This window comes from Myodes glareolus, chromosome 3 (genome assembly GCF_982192425.1).
Source record: "Myodes glareolus chromosome 3, mMyoGla1.1, whole genome shotgun sequence".
Lineage (NCBI taxonomy): Eukaryota > Metazoa > Chordata > Mammalia > Rodentia > Cricetidae > Myodes > Myodes glareolus.
The window spans coordinates 26,899,578-26,911,109 of record NC_142028.1 but is presented as its reverse complement, the minus strand read 5'-3'; the positions used below and the strand labels follow the sequence as shown (position 1 = coordinate 26,911,109).

The window sequence follows — 11,532 nt, the reverse complement described above, 5'->3', positions numbered from 1 at the left end:
TCTGAGTTTAGGCAGATATGGGAAAGTGAAATGAACTCATGATGAACTTGGCAGAAAGGAACTGTCATGAATGTCCACTGGACTTGTATATTATTGTCATGGAGTCATTGCCAGGAGACACTCAAGTCTGGACTCTATCTTATGACATAAAGGCTCCCGAGCTGGCTTCTGCTGATGCCTGTCATCTGAATTTCCCTCTTCTTGTGCCTTATATAATCCCATGGTATCCCTCCTCCCCCTGCCTTTTCTCACTCACTAAACTCTTGTTTTACCATAATTTCAGGCTTACAGAAAAGCCGCAGGGATTACAGAGTGCTCTTCCTAAGGTTAACACAACTGTGGCATATTGATAGAAAACCATGAACACAGAACCGGCACAGTGCTATTAACTAGGCTGTAGATTTTGATCAGATGTTACCCATTTCCCCCTCACTGATGTCTTTATGTCTTTATGTCCAAAGTCCAGTCCGAGTCCCTGCACGGCCTTTAGGGTTTTGCATTCCCTAGACTCTTCTGGGTGACTTGCTGGGCTCTGTTCCTGCCGTGCCACCTTCGGCCCTATGGCTCTCGTGTGTGTGTGTGTGTGTGGGGTAACTTTTCTGTTCCCGGTAAACCCTTGGTCCTCCAGCAGCACTCCTCTCTGAGGGCAGGGCCAACACTGCGAGCTTGGTTAGCAGGGCGTCTGGGGAGCTGGCTGCTAGCACCATGCCATTCCGCATCTCCGCTTGGCACACAGCACGCCATTCAGCTCTTGCTTGAGTGGGTGCCTTTTTACTGCAGAAATGAACAAGTACTGGATTTGTCAGTTTTTTAAAAAAATATTTATTTATTTATTATGTATACAATATTCTGTCTGCATGTATGCCTTCAGGTCAGAAGAGGGCACCAGACCTCATTACAGATGGTTGTGAGCCACCATGTGGTTGCCGGGAATTGAACTCAGGACCTTTAGAAGAGCAGACAATGCCCTTAACCGCTGAGCCATCTCTCCAGCCCCGTCAGGGTTTTTTTTTTTTGTTTGTTTGTTTTTTTTTTATATCAACACAAGTCACTTGCTTGTCTTAGTTAGGTTTCTTTTTTTACATTTTATTTATGTGTGTGAGTGTTTTGCCTCAGTGCCTGATGAGGCCAGAAGCAGGCGTTGGATCCTCTCAAACTAGGGTTACAGGTGGTTGTGAGCCGCTGTGCTGGTACTGGGAACCAAACCCAGGTCCTCTGGAAGACTAGCCAGGACTCTCAACCACTGAGCCATCTTTCCAGCTCCCTTGTTTTTATTTTCTGTTTGTTTAATTAAGTTTCTGTTGCTCTGATAAAAACACCATGACCAAAAGCAACTTGGGGAGGGAAGGGTTTATTTCAGCCTATGGCTTACAGCCCCTCTAGTCCGTCACGAAGGGAAGTCAGGACAGGAACTGAAACAAAGGCCATGGAGGCACGCAGCTGACTGACTTGCTTCCCGTGATGCTCAGCGTCACTTGGGACCACCTGCCCAACAGTGGCACTGCCCACATCAATCATTCATCAACAAAATGCTCTACAGACTTGCCTAAATGTCATGGAGGCTCTTCCTTTCTTTCTTCCTTCCCTTTCTCCCTCCTTTCCTCCCTCCCCTCCTACCTTCTCTCTCTCTCTCTCTCTCTCTCTTTAAAATTATAATTCCAACATTTCCCCCTTCCCTTTCCTGTGGGTTTTGTTTTGTTTTGTTTTGTTTTTTTTCAACTGAGGTTTTTCTTCCAGGTAACCATAGCTTGTGTCAAGGTGACAAAAACCCAACCAGGACAGGACTCATGAAGACAACATTTCTCCTTAGCACATGGTTTGGTACCCTGTTGTGTGACTTGTCCAAGCACCAGCAATAGACCAAAGAAACACCCTGCGTGAGTGGAGCTAGGCGAACCAGCGAGTTTATTGGGGTTACTTACAGGAGTGGAGGGGCAGAGGGGGCGACTGAAAGGCAGCACAGCGTGGGTGACGACTCTCTGGAAGCTGCGTAACTGCAGTCACCTGCGTAACTTGCAGGACGTTCCATGCAGAAGTCTCCTTCCGCAAGAGCCGCGTGAGCGTGGGGTGAAGTCCTGTGACGCGTGTAACTTTCTGAGCTTTGTAAATGTCCGCTCCATTCAGGGACTTAGTAGCTTCCCTCTTCCACTTAGGAAGACATAGCTACACAGCAGCTCCAAACGGTGTGGTGTGGACTCTGGCATGGCCCTGCATTGGATGGCGGGAGCATAGGTGGTAGGGAAGGATGGCATGGCCTGCAGAAAGCTGAGAGAAGCCAGATAAGGTCAGGCTCATCTGCTTAATAATCCTCTCACCCTCTTGTTATCAGCTAACAACTGTCAAATGTCCTTCAAGAAACTCATTCACCCATTTAACCCTTTCTTCTTTCCTTTTCTTCCCCCCCTCCCCGGAATTCACTCTTTAGACCAGGCTGGCCTCAAACTTGCAGAGATCTGCCTGCCTCTGCTGGCAATAAAGGCGTGTGCCTCTACCGGCTCCATTCAATCTTTTCTAGGGCACACTCCCAATTGCTAGGCCCCACCTAGAAAGCCTCCATCCCTGAACCTCAAGAACATCTGATCAAAGCAAACACTAATAGATATGACTTCTCATTCTCTCTCCAGCCATGTTATCCACCCAAGGGGTCACGTTTCCGGTGGTTTTCACCAGGACGGTGTCAGTTTGCGGCAGAGCGAGCAGCCAGCCCCAGTCTGCCCCTTTGTCTTTGTGTCTGTCCATCTCCAGTGTCCTCTGTTGTCTGCGCTCAGACTTGGCTTCAGTCTGTGTCTAGGATGATTTCACAGCTCTGTTTGGCAGTGGGTGAGTCCTGTAGTTTCTTCCCACCCTGCCCGCTAAGAAGGATCTCAGGTCCTTGGCTTTGGGGAGTCCTCCAGCTGCTTGGGCCGTGTCTCTGCTGGCAACTCCACTTTTCCACTCATCTTTTCTAAGCAAGCAAGGACACAGAATGCCAGACCCCTGGGTACCCCAACTTGCATTCCACCTGAGGCTTTGATGGGTGTTGCTGCTTTCCCAGTCCATGCTGTATGCACCCCGGAATTCCTATTTCTGGAGACCATCCTTTACCCACTAGCCTTTGGGGCCCCTTGAGAAGCTAACACTGTAACATGGGGGGGGGGGCTGCTTGTTTGGGCTTCTTTCCCGCCCTGCCCCCCAGATGTTTAGTCCCAGAGAAAAATCACACAAGAGATCTTTATAAGTTATAATGCTGATTGGCCCATTAGGTCAGGCTTCTTATTAACTAATGCTCACATCTTGATTAACCCTTTTTTCTGATCTACGTTAGTCATGTGGCTCAGTACTTTTTTCAGTGGGGCAGCTCACATCCTGCTGCTTCGGTGATCTGGGCAGGAGTGGGAGGAATCAACTTCCTCCTCTCCAGAATTCTCCCGCTCTCCTTGCATCATTTCCACTTCCTGTCTGGGTTTCCCACATACACCTCCTGCCTGGCCAATCAGTATTTACTTAAAACATGATTGACAGAATACAGACAATTCTCCCACACCATAGCACTCTGTTTAGCTTGAGCTTTGTATCTACTTCTATATTAAATCTTTTAATAATGTATTGATTCACATTATTAAAAAGTAAGGATACTTCTCAATAATAGGTGGAATTGTTTCTTTGGTTTGTTGTCAGTGCTCTACCTGGGTTGATTTGTTCGCATCTTCCCAAAAAAGTCACACAACTTGATGTTGGCTTCTGACTTCTACATGCGTGAACCCACCTGCATGCACTCTTTCCCTCATTTGTGCACATAAACATGAAAACACACATGCATACACATGTGCCCACCTGCACACACCCTTTCCTTCACTCATGCACATAAACATGAGAACACATGTGCACACACATTTACTCACCTGCATGTACTCTTTCCCTCATTTGTGCACATAAACATGAAAACACACATGCATACACATGTGCCCACCTGCACACACCCTTTCCTTCACTCATGCACATAAACATGAAAACACATGTGCACACACATTTACTCACCTGCATGTACTCTTTCCCTCATTTGTGCATATAAACATGAAAACACATATGCACACATACACCTGCATGCGTACACATTCACATGCACACTCATACACTAAAGGATCCCCAATATGTACACATCCTATGGTACCTGAGAAGTGTTATCTAGAATGGCAAAGGGGACTTTGTAGATTCAACTAAGGCTAAACGCCTTGCAATGGGGATGATTCCTTTGAATTGTTCAGATGGTCTCTAACTCCATAGGTTAAAGTAGAGTGTCTTCAGAGAGAACTGTGATACAGAGTCAGAGAGACAGGATTATGATGGCTTCGCAGCTAAAGAGAGAGAGGCTATAAGCCAAAGAAGTTGGCAGCTTTCAGAAGCAGAAAATGCAAGGTAATGAACTATTGCCCGCAGATGCTAAAAAGAAGGCAGCCCTGCCCATCTTGTCCCAGTAAGACTCATGTATCAGATCTGACCTCAAGTGCAATATACATACATACATGTGCTAGATTTGTGGGACTCCATCACCGGAACATTGAAACCTATACGTTCTATGCTGGAGATCTAGTGCTATCGCTGGGGAGATTGCAGAAGTACTGGTTCCTCATGGTTACCCATGGGGTCTGGAGTCTGGAGGATCTGGGCTGAAATCCAGACCTAGCCACATGCCACTTGTGCAATTTTGGACGACTTATGTCACCCTGTGAGCCTGTTTTACTTACAAAAGGGAAATAGGAAGAACACTTGGTTCACAGGGTTGCTCTGAAGATGAGATCAGATAACATACTCTAAACGTTTAGCTGAGTGTGTAGGTATACCATAAATGTTCAAGAAAGGGTGACTTTGGCACTTTTGTGTGCACAGTGAGAGACTGTAATGGTTTGCTCTGAGTTCTGCGGGCCCCACTGTCCTCTCTTTTGGCTTCTGAGGGATCCAGGAAGCAGCCTGTGAACCAGGCCTTGGGTTTTCATAACCCTCCTTGTCTGGTGTGCTTGATTCCCTTATGAGGGGCCTTTTGCCTAGACACTGACACGCAGTGTGAGACTGGCCCCCTGTGCCCTGTGTCTTGGGAGTGCTGTCTACCACGACTGGGTAGGAACTGCTCTGTGAGCAGGTAGGATCTGCAAGGGGCTAGTGCTGCACTTTCTTCCTTTCTGGAGTGGGACTCCTTACATGAAGGTCATTTCAAGGACACTGTTGAATCCCACGGGCTCCTGTGTTTCTCCTCAAAACCGTAGACTCCCAGAGCGGTGCAGGCCTTAGGCGTCCCTCTGAAGCCTGCCTTTGTGAGCTCCCTGCTCTTTAGCTAGGCCTTTTTACTGCTGGGTAGACTTGCTGAGTAGAAATGTCCCCTTCTTGCCTGGAAGCCTGCCATATCCTGCCCTCTGGGGCCACCTCCAGGGAGCCTGCTGCGGGGAGGCAGAGATGGGGCCCTATTCCAACTCTGCTAATTCCTTCCTGGGTGGCCCCAGGATTGGGAGGTTTTTTTTTTTTATCTCTATTTTCATACTCTGTTGGAAAAGAAATGAAACACCTTTGCAGATCTGTGTAGAAAGTACCTCCCTCCCACAGCCATACCTTCTAGGTTCCTTACCTGTTCCCTGGGGAGGGGGTTGCCCCGCCCTCCCTACTGCTCCAGGGGTGCAGGACACAGACCTGGGCCTGACCTCTGGGGTTAGGCCTGCCTTAATTGTCTGGAATCTTTTCTGCTGCAGGCCAGCCTTCACTTTAGCTCCTCCCTGGGGCTGGCCACCCTTCCTCAAAGCCCCACTTCCCACCACACAAACCCCACAGACACTAACGCTCTTGCCGGGCACAGAAATATCATTGTATTTTTAGCTCTGGCCCCGCTCCAGCCCACGAGCACCCCTCTTGGCATGAACTTGGCCAGATCTTCAAGTTGTTGTCCCCAGTCCTTGAGCCACAGGAATGTGCCCACCCCATAGCATTTATGTGGCTCTGCCCATATCTCTCCTGCCACCCCTTTGCCTCTGTGACTTGCATGATCGGCTTGTAGGTACCTCCTCCCTGCTCCTCTCCCTCTCTCTCTCTCACACACACATGCTTGTGATGTGTGTGGTACATACACATGCCCTCTATCCTGTCTGTGGATGGTGTTAGCTGTGATAGCCTGTGTTCTGAGTCAAAGTGACTCACCTAAAGATACATGAGGTTTCCTTTTCAACTTACATTTAAAGAGGAACTATAAATCAAGGAAGATCCCCCCCCTCCCTCGCCCCTTCTAGTCCTGGCAGAGAATTTTGTTTGTTTGATTGTTTGTTTTGAGACAGGATTTCTTTGTGTAACTGCACAGCCTGTCCTGGAACTCACTTTATAGACCGGGCTGGCCTTGAACTCACAGAGATACTCCTGCCTCTGCCTCCCAAGTGCTGGGATTAAAGGTGTGCCACCTGGCTGAGAAAATGGCTCTTAAAGGTGAGAATTGTATTTCTCTACACTTATTGTCCTCTAAGTCTACTCTGTTTTAAGTGTCTTCTTTTTTTAAAGAGATAGAGAGAGAGAGAGAGCGCACTTATAGGGGCTTACACCATGACAGGTATGTAGACATAGGAGATCAGCCTTGTAGATCCTTCTGACGACCTTGCTCGACATGGTCTTTTGTTGTCTGTTGCTGCGTAAGCCAGGCTGGCTTTCCTGTAAACTCTCATCAGAGACTCTCCTGCCTCTGTACGCGCCTGTGTCTCACTGTAGGAGCACGGGATCAGAGACGCCTGCTGCTGCAGTGGGCTTTATGTGGAGTTCTGACTCGAGGACCCAGCTCCTCACACAGGGGCCGCAAAGCACTTTCTTAACCAAGGTCTCTTTAGTGTGAATCTCACCGGCTGTGGAGTGCTTCCTGGGGACCGGCCCTGAAAGATGGCGCGAGGGCACTGGATTCTCGTCTTTCCGCACCCAGGACCTGAAGCATGCCAGGCAGACTCCTCGTTCTTCTTTTTGTTCTCCATTTCTCAGGGCGACACCCATTTGTTAGATCCTTCGGGTCTAAGACTCTGTCACCCACTTGCTTACTTTCCCTTCCCTAACACACTCTGGACTCCACTTCCTCTCAGGTCCGGTGCGCGTGGCTGCCTCAGTCAGGATCTTTCTTTCCCCATATCTGCGTGACTGTGACTGGTCTCTCCCTTCTTTGGCCCTCTGCTCAGCCCACAACTTTCAAGGCATTTCCTTCTGCTTTGATCCTCAAATCGCCTGTCTCATGGTACATTTCATTTTTATTTTAATTTTTTCCTTTTGTGCATCCCCTTCTACTTCCATAAAACGTTCCCAGAGCAGAGGCTATTTTTTTTTTCTCCTAGAACCTGGCCCGTACCACAGTGTCAGTTCCCATGTGAGGAACGTAGGAAGTGGTACTCTGAAGTGCCGGAAGGGCTTGCGGAGGACACCTCCCAGCCCGGGCAGCTCAGGCCCTAGTAGGTGGGTAGATAGGCAATTAGCGTTCCTCAGATGACAGAGTTAGCCAGGCAGGACACACTGAAGCTTCAGGGCTGGTGCTGGGAGCTTTCCAGAGACTGTGCTGGCACGCTTGCCGCCAATCCTGCCCTTCTGTTCCTGAGCAATGAGTTAGCTGGGCTGGGAAACTGTGACGGGGAAATGGACCCTGTTAACAGGCTCGACTTGTGGAGGTAGAGGCGTTCATGGCCAACAAACAAAAAGTTACTCATATACCGTTTCGGCGTGGCTGCTAGAGTCGGGCTGTGTTCCCCGTATTCATGGTTGGGGTCCTAACCCCCAGTGCCTCAGACTGTGAACTCTGCAGCTGGTTGTTAAGATGTGGTCACGCTGGAGCGGGTTGGGCTCCAGTCTCATGTGACTGCTGTCCTTATCCAAAGATGCCACACGCACACAAACATTGAAATTACCAAGAGAAGACGGCCAGCCGCAGAAGAATAAGTCCTGGACAATTCCAGTTAAGTGGGACCTAGAAGAGCCAAATGACAGAAAATAACAGTGGTTACCAGGGACTTGGGACTCCATGGGGTATGGGGAGCCAAGGTTCCGTGGACAGATAAGGGGTTCCGGGTTGGCATGACTGAAAATTCTGGAGCTGGATAGCAAAATTTAATGCCGCTGTGCTGTGTAGTTAAAAAAAAAAAAGGTTTTATTCATTCATTCATTCATTCATTCAAGACAGGGATTCTCCTCCGTGTAGTCTTGGCTGTCCTGGAACTCACTCTGTAGATCAGGCTGGCCTCAAAGTCACAATCTGCCTGCCTCTGCCTCCCAAGTGCTGGGATTAAAGGCATGGGCCACCACTGCCAAGCTTATAATGGTATTTAAAAACTACTTTTATTTTACTACTCTCCCCCCCTTCTCTTTAAGGGAGAAAAGGTTTGCATGGTTGCGGCCTTCCATGTCAGGGCAGAACTGTGGCAGGAGGTGGAGGTGGGTTGTCACACTGCACCGCACACTGGGAGCAGAGGGAGGCTCAGACAGCACTCTTTTATGTTACTTTGTTTTCGAGATGGTCTGAAAATGCAGCCCTAGCTGGACCTGAGCACATGATCCTCTCACCTCAGCCTCCACTGCACCCTGAGCCGCTACGTATGCATTATAAAGTTCATAAACGTACTGATGCGGAAATAAGGAGGCAGCGCAGTTGGGCAATGATTGCAAACCTAGAGACTAAGTTTTGACCAGACAGCTCAGACTGTCTGCAGAGAATCAGGAACCAGGAAAGACAAGCCTGGCTCCATCCCCATCACAGGCCACAGGAGGGTTCAACACTTCTTACACCACCCTCTGCCCGTGCCACCCTCTGCCCATGCCACCTTCTGCCCATGCCACCCTCAGACTATGCCACCCTCAGACTATGCCACCCTCTGCCCATGCCACCCTCAGACTATGCTACCCTCTGCCTATGCCACCCTCAGACTATGTTACACTCTGCCCATGCCACCCTCAGACTATGTCATCCTCTGCCCAAGCCACCCTAAGACCATGCCACCCTCTGCCCACTCTACCCTCTGCCCACACCACCCTCTGCCCATGCCACCCTCCGCCCACACCACCCTCTGCCCATGCCACCCTCCTCCCACACCACCCTCTGCCCACGCTACCCTCAGACTATGTCACCCTCTGCCCACGCCACCCTAAGACTATGCCACCCTCTGCCCATGCTACCCACTGCCCACACCACCCTCTGCCCATGCCACCCTCCGCCCACACCACCCTCTGCCCATGCCACCCTTCGCCCACACCACCCTCTGCCCATGCCACCCTCCGCCCACATCACCCTTTGTCCATGCCACCCCTCTGCCCTTGCCACCTTCTGCCCACACTACTCTGCCCACAGCTACCTGCCCACACTCTGATCTCTGACTTTGGCCCCAGAATCACAAGACAGCACAATTTTCTTTAAACAACCCAGTCTGTGGTGCCTTGCTACCATAGCCCCAGAAGGACACAACACCTCTCTGTGATTGGAATCCCTCTCCAGGCCCCAGGTTCTGGAGCAGGAAGGAAGAGCTGGCTTCCAATGGTCCCCTCTGGCTGGTATTCCATCCCTCTATTTGTTCTTTGCTCCTCCAGCCTCCTTTGCATTCTCACTTCCCTGCTGACCGGTCACGCTGGAGATGACTTGGTCCACAGGAAGCTAGGGAGGGATCTTAGAAGCTTGTTCAATATCCTATCCTCAGGCCTGGTTGCCCCCCCCCATGCCCCCCCATACAAATTTGTAAATGAATGAGTGTGTGCGGGAGGGAGGGATGAGTCACTTCCCGATTCCTATCAGAGTTGCTCTGACAGATTGCATCTGTGTATAGAATAAGCGCAGACAGTAGGACCTCCCTGTGCCATGGTGACAGCCAATCAGAGCAGAGCCCTGTGGCCTCTCTAGACTGAGGTGAAAACTGCTACAGAAGATCTGGTTGGGGCTGCCTTCAGTTTAGGGCAGGGACTGTGAGGTGTACAGGGAAAGCCCTTCCCATAGGACCGCTGGACACAAGCTTGGTCCTGGTTCTAGTAATAGACAGTGAAAGGAAGAGGTTTCCATGTCATCCGAGACAGAACCTGGAAGTGGATGGAGATAGGAAAGGCGGAGTAGACAGTGGGGTCTGTGATCGGCTCAGCTCCAGCCCTCAGGCCGCAGAGGGGGACAAGGCTTGGGCGTTCTCACAGAGCCTCTAGAGGCAGTTGTGGAACCGCAGGAGATATTTCGGACTTTGGAAAAGGCTGCAGGGAAGAGGTGCCAGTTGAGAAAAGCCTTGGCAGGGGCTGGTGCAGGACCCAGCCTGACAAGCTCAATAGAGGCCTGAGGCTCAGCAGTTTACCCTAAAGCAATACCTAGTTCTGTGAAAGACCACAAACTGAGACCATGGGGGGGGGGGGGGCACCACCCAGGCACCACCCAGGAATGAACCATCCAAAGGAAATTCCTAACATTCCAACCGTTGTAAATAGGATCACCTGTCAGCACACACCCATCACTTTTCACCAGGACACCCTAGACAACTGTCAGCCAATCAGGATTGAACCTGTCACTCCACACCCTGCTAAGGTAACTTTTTAGGTTTTTGCCTTTAAACAGTGCCCTCTAGAAGGGCGGGGTACCTCCTCTCTGCTGTGCTTGCGAGGTCCCTGCCGACTAGTAATCATGCACACAATAAGTCTTGCTTTTGCATTTTGGTGAGTTGGTCTCCCTGGTGGTCTTTTGGGGTCCCAATGGACTGGGCATAACATAGAGAGGGGTGCAGAATGGGAAAAAAAAGTATAAAAGTGGTGGGTTGTGAAAAAAAACTAAGTGGGTCTGGGGTAGCTGAGGCCTGAACCAGTCGTGGAGGGTGGGGCGGAGAAAGGTGGTTAGTGAGGGACCGATGGCTGGCTAATGAAGGACTTGGTACGTTTCCTCTGCCCCAACTGTCGCCATACATTCCTGGGGGGATTTGGAAAGCCTCTATTTACCTCAGGGCATCAACAAGGACCTCTTCAGCCTGCCTGGGGCAATCGGTGGGGTTTTTGAAGTGGCTTACCGGAACAAGGCTTAACTCTGGCAGTTGCTTCTCTGAAAAGCCCCTCTGGGATGGACTGCAACTCACGCAAGCTGCTCACTCGTGAATCACAAATTTCTGCACTTCCTGATTTTTATTTTATTTTATTTTATTTAGGTTTTTCGAGGCAAGGTCCTCAGAGCACAAAGGAGAGTCTGTGTTCCACCCTGCAATGATAGACAGGCTGATGTAAGACTCCTCCATGAGAGGCTGGTGGTCAGTCCCGGGATCACTCATTAAAGCCGTGAGCCCCTGAAGGCTGCTTGGATCTGAGTAGTGAAGGCCTAAGGGTGAAGGGGGCAGCCATCTGAGCAGCTCCCGTCACAGCCTGACTTCAGCACCGGCCAGTGTAGCACAGGGATTGGTTTTGACGTCAGCAGGCGTCTCCATAACAACAAGGACTTGAACTGCCAGCAGCAGTGTCTCAGGTTCTTTTTGTGTTTCTGATGTGGATGACGTCACTTCACCTTTTGTAGATGACTTTATTTGGAAGTCACGGTTAGTGCCACCTGACCTGTTAGGT

General features: G+C 50.1%; 1 long non-coding RNA gene across 1 annotated transcript; it reads right to left on the bottom strand.

Annotated features, from left to right (window-relative positions):
* Window positions 1-1,882: 1,882 nt before the first annotated feature.
* LOC148122609 (uncharacterized) lies at window positions 1,883-9,562 on the bottom strand. Its single transcript, XR_015737357.1, has 3 exons — window positions 9,434-9,562; window positions 6,843-7,942; window positions 1,883-2,265 (listed from the first exon to the last, which is right to left on the bottom strand). It is a non-coding gene; the product is annotated as an uncharacterized LOC148122609 (long non-coding RNA).
* Window positions 9,563-11,532: the final 1,970 nt, after the last annotated feature.